The sequence below is a fragment of the Antechinus flavipes genome, chromosome 3 (assembly GCF_016432865.1).
Source record: "Antechinus flavipes isolate AdamAnt ecotype Samford, QLD, Australia chromosome 3, AdamAnt_v2, whole genome shotgun sequence".
NCBI lineage: Eukaryota > Metazoa > Chordata > Mammalia > Dasyuromorphia > Dasyuridae > Antechinus > Antechinus flavipes.
The window spans coordinates 418695638-418711323 of NC_067400.1; positions in this window are offsets into that span (position 1 = coordinate 418695638).

The window sequence follows — 15686 nt, forward strand, 5'->3', positions numbered from 1 at the left end:
CCAAAGTAGCAATTCTGACATTATATGGTTTTATCTCCATGAGAAATGTTTTCATGTGTGTGCATGTGTGCGTGTGCATGTGTGCGTGTGTGCGTGTGTGTGTGTGTGTGTATGTGTCTTCTTTCTCTTGTTGGGTAGTAAAATATTCTGAGCTCCTGGAGAAAAATTGGGCCACTTTATTTATTGCTGGAGATCTTAAATATTTTTTTCAAATTTACTTCACTAATTGTACTTTTATTTATTAACTTTTTTTTTCAATGAACAATTCATTTTTTCTTCCCATCCCCCAACTCCACTGAAACATTTTTTAAAAAATCACAGTTAAACAAAAGAAATGTATGCATGCATTGGCTATTTCAAAAAAATGTCTTTTTCTTCATCTTTAAGAGCATTTTAAAACAGACAGCATTCCTTATCAGCCTTGCGTATCCATCTGTTTTTTAAACACATTCACTAATTTTTACCATGGTTTCTGGAGCTGGGCAAGAGACAACTTTGACATGTCCTTCTTGTTAAACTTGGTGAGTGTTCTGTGACCTCAATTTATCATTTGTAAAACCTTATTAATCAAATACAAAAATGTATTTTCTCCCTAAGGAAAAAACAAAACAAACTTTGAAATGACAGATCAGAATTGTTCATTTAATAGTATGTTTGAAAAAGCAAGGCACTTAGAGCAATCTGGTTGTCTCTAATAAACAGAACAGACCAGTGCAGATAGGGTCAATATCCCTAATCTTGCATGATGCTAATACCCCTCCCTACTTCCTGAAGGCAGAGGGCTTTTTTATATCTCTCCGGGATGATGTGAAAAAACACCGCATAAATGAATCATTTCACTTATATTTCTTACAAGTAGCTGAGTCTCTATCCTGTAGCAATTAGCCTAACATATCTATATATTATATAACTTTAATAATTTGTAACGGGATTTTCTTTTTTTTTTTTTTAATAATTTTTTATTGATAGAACGCATGCCAGGGTAATTTTTTACAGCATTATCCCTTGCATTCATTTCTGTTCCGATTTTTCCCCTCCCTCCCTCCACCCCTTCCCCCAGATGGCAAGAGTCCTTTACATGTTGAATGGGTTGCAGTATATCCTAGATACAATATATGTGTGCAGAACTGAACAGTTTTCTTGTTGCACAGGGAGAATTGAATTCAGAAGGTATAAATAACCCGGGAGGAAAAACATAAATGCAAGCAGTTTATATTCATTTCCAGTGTTCTTTCTCTGGGTGTAGCTGCTCCTGTCCATCTTTGATCAATTAAGGCTCTCTTTATCAAAGAGGTCCACTTCCATCAGAATACATCCTCAAACAGTATCATTGTTGAGGTATATAATGATCTCCTGGTTCTGCTCATTTCACTCAGCATCAGTTCATGTAAGTCTCGCCAGTCCTCTCTGTATTCATCCTGTTGGTCGTTTCTTACAGAACAATAATATTCCATAACATTCATATACCACAATTTATTCAACCATTCTCCAATTGATGGACATCCTTTCATTTTCCAGCTTCTAGCCACTACAAACAGGGCTGCCACAAACATTTTGGCACATACAGGTCCCTTTCCTTTCTTTAGTATCTCTTTGGGGTATAAGCCCAGTAGAAACACTGCTGGATCAAAGGGTATGCACAGTTTGATAACTTTTTGAGCATAGTTCCAAATTGCTCTCCAGAATGGCTGGATGTGTTCACAGTTCCACCAACAATTTATCAGTGTCCCTGTAACGGGATTTTCTTAGGCTACCTGCTAAAAGGTATAGCTGAATCTATGGCCTGGAGTTTTAAAATAAAATCCCCTTTAGCTGCTCTTACACAAAATACAATTGAGGAATAAAGAACTTTTGAGAAAGTAGTACATATCTTGAGAGACATTCATTGCCAGGAAACAATGACAAACCAGAAAAGCAAAATTTAATTTTTTTAAAGCCGTAACACGTTGTCTTTTACCATACAGATGAAAAATAACAAGATTTGGTCTTTTAGAGGCAACTCGCAGACGTATTAAATGTGTATCTGTTCTTTTCTAAATCATGTCTTAAGGATTTAAGAGCTTAGGGGCAGAGTCCAGATAGCAGAAGCCAGGAAGTTGCCTGAGCTCCTACAATTTCCCCCAGAAACAATGCTAAATTCAGCCTCTAAGTGGATCATGAAGTGACAGAACTCACAAAAATTCAGAGTGAAACAATTTCCCAATTTAATGTATCTTGGAAAGACTTCAGAAAAGCTTGGTTTCACTTGGGCAACTTGGTGCAGTTAATATAATAGGAGGCTCTTCAAGTAGACCAGCAACATAAAACTTCTCCATCCTGGGTCAGTAGATTAGTGGCTCAGGAGGCCACCTGTGAGACCTCCAACCCAAAGACAGAAGACAAATTGTAAGCCCTTGAACTTTTGCACATGTGGGATTAAGCTAGGCCAACCCAGTGTAGCAGCACCTCTGGCCTCAGTGTGGAAAAGAAACTTGGGACAGTCTCCCTTATTCCTTAGGAGCAGAATTCAACTTTTAAAGATGATCAAAAAGAGCCCTCATCATAGAAAGCCCTGATCATAGACAGGGAAAATCAGAACACAAACCCAGAAGAGGATAGCAATGGCAAAACACCTATATTTGATGCCTCAAAAGAAGATATATGAATTGGACTCAAGCTCAAAAGGGTCTCTTGGGGAAAAAAAGGATTTTAAAATTCGAGGTAGAAGAAAAACTGGGGAAAGAAATGAGAGCTATAAAGGAGAATTATGAAAAAAAGGCAACAGCTTGGGGAAAAAAGCCAACAGCTTGGAAAAACAAAAACAAAACCGGAAGGGGGGAGAGGGGGGAGAGAGAGCAACTCCTTAAAAAAATACATTTAGCAAAATGAAAAAACATTTACTGAATAAAACTCCCTAAAAATAGAATACGTGAAAAATCCACTGAACTTCTCTAAAAGTAGAATTAATCAAATAGAAAAGATTATAAACTTAATGGAAGAAAATTCATTAAATATTAGAATTAAACAAATGGAAGCAAACGACTCAATGAGACATCAAGAATCAAACAATTCTAAAAAATGAAAAAAATAGAAAATGTAAAATATCTCATTGGAAAAACAACTGGAAAATAAGCCAAGGAAAGTAATTTCAGAATTATTGAACTACCTAATTACATGCATAAGTTTATTATAGTTAGGAATCTTTTTTCAAGGACAGGAGCTCTTATTCTAAAGGAAGTAAAGACTTTCTTATAGAAACAATGTAGTGTCAAAATTTCACCTGGAAATTCCATAGTTTTTCTGGTCTTTATTTCTTTTAATCCCTGGTAAAGTTTGGTCCTAGAATCATGAATTTATGCAATATCTCTTCAGAATAGCACTGAGTCAGGTCTGTGGTAAAATCTAGTTGAAGAATATCCCCTTTTTAAAGAAGGGAAAACAATGGAGTCTTCAGAAAAGTCTTAATATTTCTTTCCAGTAATAAAGTTATATGTTACAAAGTTGATTAATTTTAAGATTTCTACATCAATTATTAGCTAATATCTTCTTGGCTTCCAAATGAAGCCATCAATGGATTATCTTCTGAATTCATTAAAACTCTTACTGTATTCTCCCCAAATTTTCAGCTCTTTTTATAAGCTTCCAGAGCTAAGTTTCATTCATATGTGATGAACCATATAACAATCATAATATAATCCATGCCACACATCAGTGAAATAAATATAAGTATTATAAAATGTGTTAGCATAGAATAACGTTAGAGCTTAAAATAAAAACCACTGAGTTAGTAAATGGGAACTTCTAGTAATTCACCCTATGTTTTATTTAAGTTCCAAAATGTCTATAATTATCTAATCTGCATACAGTTTTCTAGCAAATAAATCACAAAATTCACTATAGTTTATTTACATTTAATCTATAGTACAAATTCTTCTACATAATAAAATCACAATTCAATCTTCATCCTGGTAACAATAATTTTTATAATAATTATATGACCACTCCAATTTTACATTTTCATTATCTCCCAGGTGTGTGTTCTTGTGATTTATATGGCTCTCGTTTTCTATGTTCTGTGGATTTATCTTGGCGTCAAAGATGGCACAACAGTCACTTCTTTATCTCTTGTGAAGGCAGAAGTACCCCATAACCACTTGATTTTTGTAAATTCTTTTAACTCATAACAATCATTGCAGTAAGAAAAAGAAAAATACAAATAAAACAATAACAAAAATAACTGACACTGACACACAACTTGAAGATTTACAAAGTGTTTTAAATCCTTGTAAGAAACTTAAGTCATTTTTCAATAGCCAACCTGAGAAAGGAATTGTCTTATTTTTATATAAATATATATATGTGTGTGTATATATATGTATATACTGTGTACAGAGACAATATACATATATACTTACATATATCATGTGCAGGGTCACTTCTTCAGCATGATCTAGTTCTAACATTTTCTGATAACATCAAATTATTTAATTTCTTTACCCTTTTCAAATACTGTTCTATTGTTTAGTAAATCTGTATTTGCAAAGCTAAACCTATATATCTTGGATCTATTGTATATACACAAATCACTCATCAAAACTAATACAGCAAGACTATGAAGCTTCTTCATTTATTCCTCTATGCTAATTTCTCAAAGCAGAAATTTAATATTTCAAAAGACTAGAATTCCTACAATTTTCTTTTCTACATTTCAATTCTACTTAGAATTTTTTTTCTCTGTTCTAAAAAAAATCAGTTGTAAGTAAAATGGAACTCTTTTGACCCTGTTAAAAAGGAAAAGGGCTGGGAAATTGTATCCAGAAGTCCTATATATCTGAGGATGTCAAGTGTCAAAATGCTTCTAAGTCAATCACAGATGGGGAAAAAGTTTATGAAATGTCATAAAGTCAAATTTTAAATTCACTTAAGTCTACAAATCAGAGACTACCAAAAAATAATACTCTCAAATCTCAGGGAATGCCTTAATATCAGAATGCTCACATGCTAGTATTAATGCTATAATTTAAACATTCCAAAGCTCTAGGTTTAATTAAATCTAATACAATCACTTAGTACGTACTATGCACAAAAAATGTTGTGACTCAGTCATGCCCAACTCTTGCTGACTCCATTTAGGATTTTCTTTGCAAAGATACTGGAGTGTTTTGCCATTTCTTTTTCCAATTCAGTGTACAGATGAGGAATCTGAAGCAAACAGGGATAAAGGACTTCCCTGAGGCTGACCCTTTGAATTCAGGAAAATAAGTCTTCCAGATTCCAGGGTCCCTCAGTCTATCTACTGTGGTGGAGTTTGGGGGGGGGGGGGGGGGGGAAAGAGAGATGCTAAACTACCAGAACAATGAATTCATGGATTTGTAACTTTTTAAATCTGAAGACAGTAGTGATTTAAGGACCTGGATGAAACTTAGCCAAAAGATGGTTACGCAATTCTAGCAAGAGAGGATGGATTGTGCTGATAGCTAGGTAGCTAAGTAGAAAAAGCATCTCATTAGAAACAAAAAATCATATGCAATCCAAACTTAGGCATTCATCTCCCTACCCTCACCCCCTCAAGAGGACATTTCCTAATAATACCACTATTTAAAGAGAACACTGTACTATCAGCTGTTTACCAGCTTGTGGGCAAATAGAATCTTTTAGAGAATAAAAATAAGAGCCTAAGAACAAAATTTTCTGACTATTATTAAAGAGTTGATCTTATACATTTTCTATGGGGACACTAGAACTTGGGGATCTAGGAAAGAACAGGGTGGATCAACAACCCACAATTTGAGAATCACATGCATCCCTTCAAAAACATACATGTGAATTTTTCAACAAAATGAAATTATTTGTACTGAATGTTGACATCATAATAAAGGATAAATATGCATTATCCTGAAATAAATAGTAACTAATAAAGAATAAGGTCATCATGACTTAAGTTATTCTGTTCCCCAACTAACAACATTGCTAAAAGTAGAGTCTTGAGGCAGACTAGGGCACTGGAATAAATTTAATAAAATTTGATTTGAATTACCTGATTTAATACTTAAATGTGATCTAAAAACTTTAAATTATATGTCACATACATATATGTCTATATACATACATATATGTGTGTAGATGTGTGTGACTGCTTGCTTCATAGGTTCCCACTCAAGAACATTAATGGCAATGAAATCTCCATTGTGCTCCCATGGGACCACTACCTGAAGAAGCCATCAGTTTTTGTGAGAGAAATTAAAAACAATTCCTAGAAAAATGAGCTGACTGCTACCAAATTTTATATATTTATATATATATATGTATATATATATATATATTTCTTTTCTAGATCCCTGTCTTATCAAAAGATCTAGCTTTTCCTAATAGTATCAGAACATGTTTATAATTTTGTTTTTATAGTCATTTTAGTTGTGCCCAAAACTTCTGTGACCTCACTTGGGATTTTCTTGGCAAATATACTAGTGATTTGCATTTCCTTTTCTAGCTCATTTTACTGATGAGAAAATTAAAGCAAACAGTGTTTGCCCAGGGTCACCCAGCTACTAAGCATCTGAGGCCATATTTGGAAGGAAGATAAGTCTTCCTGACTCCAGGCCCAGCCCTCTTATCCATTGCATCATTTACCTGACCATTTGTAATTTTAGCTTTGACTTAAATTTAGTTCACTATGTCTTATTCAGGTAAATGCAAAATCCAATGATAATGCTGGAGCAATCACAGTACCTGTAACAGCTGCTGAGGGAAGGTCTTCCCCTGTCCTTTCCAGCAATCAGGAGACCTTGTGACTTTCTCAACCTGATCCCCAAAGCCTATTTCAAACCAGGCTCTTCATGTCTATTCATGTCTGGATTCAAACCCCACTCCATCATCCTGCCAGAGACAATCCTGAAACTCACTCCACTCTAACCCTTGGATACACTATCTTCTTTCTAACAGTTGATTAGTTCCCAAGACCTCTGCCATGTGGCCTACTTTGCTTGCTGAACCCTTAAGTACACCTGGCCTTTCCATATGCCATTTAACAGAATCTCCTTTTATACCATCTCACCCAATTAAAATGTGAGCTCCTTTGCTTGCTGAGTCCTAAATACATCTGGCCTTTCCATATGCCATTTAACTAAATCCTCTTTTATTTTGCCTCACCCAATTAAAATGTGAGGTCCTCAGGAACAGGGACTGCCTTTTCTATTTGTGCTCCTAACACTTAACAGGGAGGGATTACACAGTACTTTGCACAAAGTTGAGTGCTTAAAAAGTGCTTTTCCATTCTATTTCATCATCGGCTAAAAACAAAATGGAGAAAAAGAGATTTGATTTACTCAGTGAAGAATTTTTAAAAATTTATTGAGTTTCTTTTTATGGTGGCTGTTTTTATATCATTGGAAAAAATTAATTCAAACACATTTTAGTTAAATTAATTCTAACCAATAATTGTGCTCTCAAAATAAAATGTCAGTTTCTAACTGTGGATAATTATAACTAATCTCCAATTTAGGAATGCTATATTTGAAGAATCCCTACATATAACACCCAGTGCTACTTCATTCCATGATATTATTTTAAAGACCTTTCCCAAAGGAAGCATAGGGGCTGCTGCTAATGTCCTTTGCCCAGCACAATTTTCTTAACTAGCAACATCAGAGCTCCTATCCTCAGCCTTCCTTTGAGAGCAACTGAATAGATACCTAGTACTATATAACTCAGCTATGTCAATATATTAAGAACATGTGATTTCTAAATTGTAAGAATTCCTTCCCCTAATATACACAGATCACAGCTCACCTGTAACTGAGGTTCAGATGAACTAAGAGACTCATTAAAGATTATATAACTAGTGTCAGAGGCAGTATTTGAAACTAGGTTTTCTTGACTGCAGGCCCAGTACTCAATCCATTACATCCCAATGCCTCTTCACTATACATCACTGGGGTTGGACTGGGTTGAACTTGTGAATTAGTTGGGAAACTCTCCTTTAAAGCATTGTTTGTAGCAGACAAGCAATTTTATCTTTTTTTATATTTGAGTCCCCTAGCACCTAGTATCAAAAAGATACCTTAAATCTATTAAATTTAACAAATTCTGTGGAAGAAATGAAAGATATCAAAGAGATTACAAATGAAGCTTTATTTAAATCCTAACTCCAAAACAAGGTTAAAAATTGCCTATGACTGACACTTTTAACTTCACTTATTTTTTGCCTCTGGAGATAAAAATGGCTTAAGTATTTATTCAGTTAGAATAGACAATTCAGTAACTGAATAGGCAAAGCACAACAACTTTGGTGCTTTAGGTAGTGAATTGTTGAAAGAGCTAGATTCTAAGTTTATACCTCCACTTTTTAATAGATTTAGGGGGAAAAAAGTCAGTTGCAAGTTGGCCCACGACTGAGATCACGACAAAACTAAACACAGACTAGAGAGGAATAGATCAGGTCCCAGACACTGTGGGGGAGGAGAATCCCATGTAACTCCACAGTTTCCTCCCACTTCCATGAGCTACTTATAGCTCTTCCTTCCAGCTTAGGAGCTGGGTATGTTCTTCCCTATGCAAATGAGAGTTCCTGAATCTCAAATTCTGAAATCTCGTCTGCTATAGAAAGAAGGGGCGTTTTAGGGAAGACCTGCCTCTTCTAGACAAAGCAGCATTACACACACAGCTTCTAAAACTAAGGATTTACTAAACCCTTCACATGCAAAAGTGACAGACCTGAACTTTGCCCTCAAATAAGGTGTTCAGATAGTGAGAGGATGCTACTGCCTTTCTAATAATTCTACATTTATTTTCTAAAGGAAGCCAAACCTCAAGGAAGTACTATTAGCCTGTATGCCTCTATGGGTTCCTAGAACAAAAGTAGGAACTCACTGGAATATTAGAGTTGTTCCAGTGTATTTCTCAAGCGTTCAAACCCTAAGGATAGTTCCACAAGGTTTAAATGCCTCTATGGAGTCTCTGGGATGAAAATGGAACAAAAAGGAAGGCTGGATGGGTTGCTTCTGTATAACCTCAAAATATGTTTTCTTTCTGAGGAAGTTCCAAATCACAAGAAGCTGGAGGGCTTTATATGTCCCTTGGGGAAGGGTGAGAATTCAGATTCACCAGAGCAAGAATTTTACTGTTTACAGACTATCTTGAGTCTTTTATTTGCCTTCTATGAGGTGAATAAAGGCTGCCCTGTGCCTGATATGCATTGTTACCATGAGTGCTTATATGAGATCTGAAGATGCTTTGTGTATATCTCTAGAGACCCAGAAATGAGCTGTATTCTGCGATTTCCCAGAGAAAATTCTGAGTTATGGCAAAAGTAAAAAAAAAAAAAAAAGTGATTTCTTAGGGGAAACCCCCATGTTTGAATTGGTTCTATTTAAGATAACAGCCTGAGTTATTTAGACATAGATCATGGAAGTAACCTTTAAAAATATCACTATGACCATACTAGCATTCAGACTAAAAGGACACAATAACAAAGATCCATTCCATTTTAAAATAATCTTTTTCATAGAACATTTAGTACTTCATTACAGCCTTTACTAGTAATTCTTATGAAATCTATTTGAAATATGCTTAAATTTTCCCCTCATAGTCCTAGAGATTTAGTCACGAACTACAGCAAAAAGAATGTTTAGAACTAAGTCTAATGAAGTAACTGGAGTTTGACTATAAATATTCCTGATTCAAAAGCATTTTCTAGATATGGACTCACCAATATGCTATTATTATGAATTACCTCTAACCAGGAGTTTAAAAAAAAAAAGCACATTAAATGACCCAGATTTATTACATGTTTCATGTTTATGACGCAGCTATCAAATTCCAGTTTTACCATTTTTCTCTTCATAGTTTGCAACATATATATGTGCAAATCTCAAATCCATTAAACTATGCGCATGAAGAAAAATTCTGTTTCTAAGCCTAAATATTAATTATTCTTTACCATTTCTGGACTGTACTTTTTTCCTAGTCCTTTTAGAACTTTCACTGCCTTACTAAGGTTGGCAATTCCGTTTGGGATCCTGTATAGTTATAGAACTTATCCAGAACGTTTCATATAGCTAGAATTCTTCACTCCCATATATAATTTTTTCTCTTTTGTTCACACCAAGATTTAATAAAAGTTCTATCTGGATCTCAGTTGTGCTATTTTTCAATAACCTCCCAACTCAAGCCCAAGACATGTGATGGGTCTGACATCAGGTAAAAAGTATATTTCAATTTTTATACATAGTATGTTAAACTTTTTGCCATTTTAAATTTAGGCCAAATAATGCTTAAATAATACACCAATCATAATTTTAGAAATCTGAGAGATGGAATGGTTTTATATATGGCACTGCTGAAACCACATGTCTTAGTATCCTTGAATCAGTCTGGGTAAGTTTACACAAGAGCATTCTTACATTGGTCACAAGATAATGAATTGCTGGGTCACAGCAACCCTCAAAACTTCTTTTGAGTTGGAGGTTGTGATCTGTGTCTGAGAAGTGGCCACAATAATAAAATCATAAATACTTCAAATACTGAAATATAATCCTTGTATTTCCTAAGTGTGCACAAAAAGAGTCTTTTTGGTCCATTTAGTCCAGATTGGTTCAGCAGTTAAACGATTTCCAAACATTTTGCCAAGCTATTTGGAATTATTTAGAGGTGAAATGAAGCACAGCTAAGTATTATTATCTACCATTCACACCTTAGGTGTCAGACAATTATCAATATATAATGACATAGTAGATGCATAATGGACATGAACTCAAAAAACATCTGGATTCCTGTCCTGCCTGTGACAGATAATGGCTTATGTGACTTTAGAAAAGTTAACTTAAGTGAGTGACTCTGGCCAATTCTCTGAAACTCTAGGTTGCCAAAAAGATAATTTTCTTTAGTAGAGGATGTTATTCACTAAGACCATTCTACAATGATGAAATCACAATTCTAATAAAAACGAACAAAAAAACTCATAACATCTACAATAAATGCAGTAGCTTGGCCAAAACTTCAAACTATTCTTTGAGAACAGCTTCTGTAGTATAGTCGACCAGGTTCTTAACATCAATGAAGGCACTGTAACAGGAATAAGTTGAGATGCTTTCTATACTCTAAAAGACAGAAAACATTATCTTACAAATGTACATTCTTACATTTTTGGGGGTTGTAAAATTTTTTCTATCTTGTAGGAATAAGGATAATAAATATCTGTGATTTTACTGATAGACAGAATTTATAAATAAGGAAACTTTACCAATGCAAACTGACACTTTCTCAAACTCAAGAGTCCTGAGAATTGTCTAGAGTATCAAGACATTAATTGATAAGCCCTAAGTTATACAGCATAGTATGTCACCGAAAGGACTTGAATCAAGGCAGGCTAGTAACTATGTCAAAGAATGAAAACCAAAAGGCAGCCTGGGAAAGTAGATGCACTTTGGAAGTTAAGACGTATATTCAAATCTGGGTTCTTTCATTTGCTACCCATGTAACCTGAGCCCTGTCATTTAACCTCTTCAGGTCTATCTTCTTATTTGTAAAATGAAGGGTTTTAAAGGAACTTTATAGCTCTAGATCAAGGAATATTTTCACTTTTTCACCATTTTTGTTAAATTATGATCCTATTATGTGTAACAAGCTGAAAGACTTTAGGTTCCATTTGTTTCTTTCATTCTTAGATACATGTGAGTATTCAGAATGAAAGGAACAAATGAAACCCAAAATCTTGAGGTTTGCTACATATAATAGGATCATTCAGATCACTTCACTTTCTGATTTAGTTTTAGTTAATATATTTTTTAATTCTTTTAGCAAATATGCTACATTAGCCTCAAGAAACTGTGGATATCTTAAAGTTTATGTAATTGTATATATTCATATTGTTTAAATTACTATGTGTATTCCAAGTATATAACTTGAACGTTGAGGGTTGGGACTCATATTCTTATGAGAATAGCCAGGAAGCCTGGGTGGCTAATAGTAATGTATTAGAGAGACAACAGAAATAGCAAAATGTTTTTCATAACTGGCTATAAAACTTCTATTATTAAAATTTTATTATTGCTAAAAAGCTTTTCTTAGGTTCTTAGGTTAAACAAGCTTAAGATAGTAAATATGCTGAAAACTTAATTATACTTTTTGACTTACTTTAATCAGTTTTCTTTTATATGCTCCCAGTCTACCTACCATTAACCACAACTTTTATCAGTTAATCAAAACCAATCAACACAGAAATCTTATCTGACAATATGGAGCAGCCTATAATTGAACCTCTCTTTTGTGAGACCAAAATTAGTCACTATAATAGCAATTAACTGCATTTCAGGTATATTCACTGACCTTCCTGAGGTATTTTTAAATTTGTAATAAAAGAAGAATTTTGAGTTTTTATATCATGTTGAAAAATAACAATGCAAATGACATATTTAGGTATTTTTGTATAATAGAAGTTCTACAATCAGCTTTAAAAAAAAAAAGTTTCAAAAGAAAAATTGAAAACATAAAAAAATTCCAAATCTCTAAAAATAGTCATAAGAAAATACAGATCACAATTCTTAAGTTTCACTTGTATACCTATCAAATTGGCAAAGTAAATAAAAGACACTGGAGAAACTACAGGCAGACACACATTAGTATATTGTTGATGGAGTTTCAAATTGATCACATGTTCCAGTTTAAAGTTTCCTACTCTAGCTGAAGTGATTTTCCTTCAAAAAAAATTTTTTTGTTTATAGAGTCAAAATATCTTTTTTTTTTTTTAAACTTTATAGAGTTGGAAGGAAATTTAGCAGTCATCCAATTCAAAATACATATCCTACTATTCCCAGTATAACATGCCCTTCCAAAGAGCAACTCCTGGGCAACCTATTCTATTCTAAATCTCAGGAAATTTTTCTGATGTCAAGCACAAATGTTCCTCTTTTCATCTTTCACCCACTATTCCTAATTCTCCCTTCCATATGAGAGCTTTTCAAATTCTTGTATACAACAATTCGGTCTACAGGCAGTTTAGTGACACAGTGGATTGAATGCAAGTCTAAAGTAAGAAAGATTCATACAGTCATATGAAATCACCAATTTCAAGCATGGTCTGAGACATTTATAAGCTGTGTAACCTTGGACAAATCACTTAACTCTATTTGCCTCAGTTTCCTCATCAGTAAAATGAGCTAGAGAAGGAAATGACAAACCACTCCATTCTCTTTGCCAAGAAAATACCAGATGAGGTCACAAAGATTAGGACACACCTGTAATGAATGAATAACAGTAATTATGTCTTCATATTTCTACATTTCAATGCAGGCAGAGATTGCATTAGCTTTTTTGGTTGCTATACCATAATTCAAACTCATAAAGAGCTTGCATTCTATTCAAACCCTAAATCTCTTTCAAATTAATTGTTATCTTTCTCTCCATCTTTTACTTTTTAAGTTCATTTCTTGAACCCAGGTCCAAGATTTTTGTCTTTTATGATTTTATCTTGATATGTTAGTTAATAATTTCCTCCAGCCTGAATTGTGAAAGGCATCTTCATTTAATTTCCTCTAAGTTGTAATAATTGATATAATTTTCTTTTAGGCTATATACCCAAATGTATCTATTGTGGGATAAATGGTATAAGGTATTTGGCTAAACCTAATCTGTCAGTTTTCCATTTTTCCCAATGGTTCATCTTGAATAAGGGATTATTATCCTATTAGTTTTTGCTCTTGTGTTTATTAAATATGGAATCACTGTGTTCAATTGTTGTTCCTGGTATTTGTTAACTAATTTGCTCTACTTTTCCATTTTTAACCAGTATAAAATCATTTTTGTTTACTATTTTATATTGTTTGATATCTGGTAATGCCAAGTTCCTTTCATTCCTGCTTTTCCTCTCCCCTACAATTATACTTGACTTTTTTCCACCCCCACTCTCTTGACTGTTAAATGTAATGACCTTTTCCATCATCCTCCTTGTAAAGTTTTTAACAAATCTGTCTTCATCCTTCTCACCTTCCACCTGAAAACTCTGTACTTCTCTGGCTTTCAGGTTGCTGCTCTCTTAGTTTTTCTATTTAACTCCTTCTCAGTCTCCTGGCAGAAACATCATCTAACTCTAATATATTAAGCATGATGTAGGCCCAGATAATTTGTACTGAGACCTCTTTTCTTTTTAGAGATTTCATCCAGTGGGTGAATTATCTCCATACAAGTGACTCCTACACCTACCCTGAATCTATCTTCTGAGTTTTAAACCTGTATTACCAACTGCTGGTTGGCTATTTCCATCTGGATGTTCCATTAACACCTCTAATTCAACATTAAAAATGGAATTTTCCTATAAACACTTGCCTTCTATAAAATTCTATTTCTGCTGAATGCACTGAAATCTTTTTAATCACCCAGATTATGATGCTACTATGGATTCTTCTCATTCCCTGTATTGAGTAAGTTGCTAAAATTTATTAATTTGACTTCCCCAACATCTTTAGAACCTATCCCATTTATATAACTCAAAATAACCTTTATCCCACCTCAAAGCATTATCTCTTGCCTAAACTACTGAAATAGCTTCCCATTTGGCCTTCTTTCTACCCTCTCTTCTAAAATTCACAGAAAGTATCAAAACAACTTCCCTAAAGTTTAGTTAGATCTGAGCATGCCATTTTTATGATTGATAAGTTTCAGTGAGTTCATATTGCCCCTAGGTTTGGCATTTAAAGCTCTTCAGTCTAGCTTTAGCTTACCTTTTTAAAATAATTTTCATTTGTTCCTGTACAAATATAGCTCAGGAGCCACCTCCTATAGGAAATCTTTCCTGTTTCTTCCTGATTTTAGTTTTCTCTATCTTCTTGCATTATCTTGCATTAATATATCTGTGTAAATATGTAATATGTAAATTATTTTGGACCTTATAGATTGAAATTATACATCAAAATGTAATAAGTTGTTTGGTTGTCCTAGTTTATGTGCAAAATTAAATAAATAATAGTATACAAAAAAGATAAGTTAAGAAATGAGAACTTTTCTTTCAAAAATTAACAGTGTAGATCCAAATTTATCTTTGTTAGATATTCAAATAACAAATATATTAATAAAGAAGATACATAAAGGAGATGATTTCTACCCACAAGGGGCTATAGACTGGTTTATACAAGATATTCAAGAGTTTAAAATATTGGAGCCATAAATTGCTACCATGAGCATAAACATCTTAAACACTACCTAATGAACACCTCAATTACATCCATAATGCTGTCCAACAAAAGAAATTTCAAAAACTGTATTACTTTGGCTGTATACATGTATACATAAAATCATACAAAACTGGAATACTAATGCATTATTGGTGGAATTGTGAATGGGTCCAACCATTTTGGAGAGCAATTTGGAACTATGCCTAAAAAGTTATCCAACTGTGTATACCCTTTGATCCAGCAATGTTATCACTGGGTCTATATCCCAAAGAGATCATAAAGGAGGGAAAGGGACCCACATGTGCAAAAATGTTAGTGGCAGCCCTTCTTGTAGTGGCAAGAAACTGGAAACTGTGGATACCCATTCATTGGAAAATGGCTGAATAAGTTACGGTATATGAATGTTATGGAATATTATTGCTCTGTAAGAAACGACCACCAAGATGATTTCAGAGGCCTGAAGAAACTTACATGAATTGATGCTAAGTGAAGGGAGTAGAACCAGGAGATCATTGTGCATGGCAAGAACAAGATTATAAAATG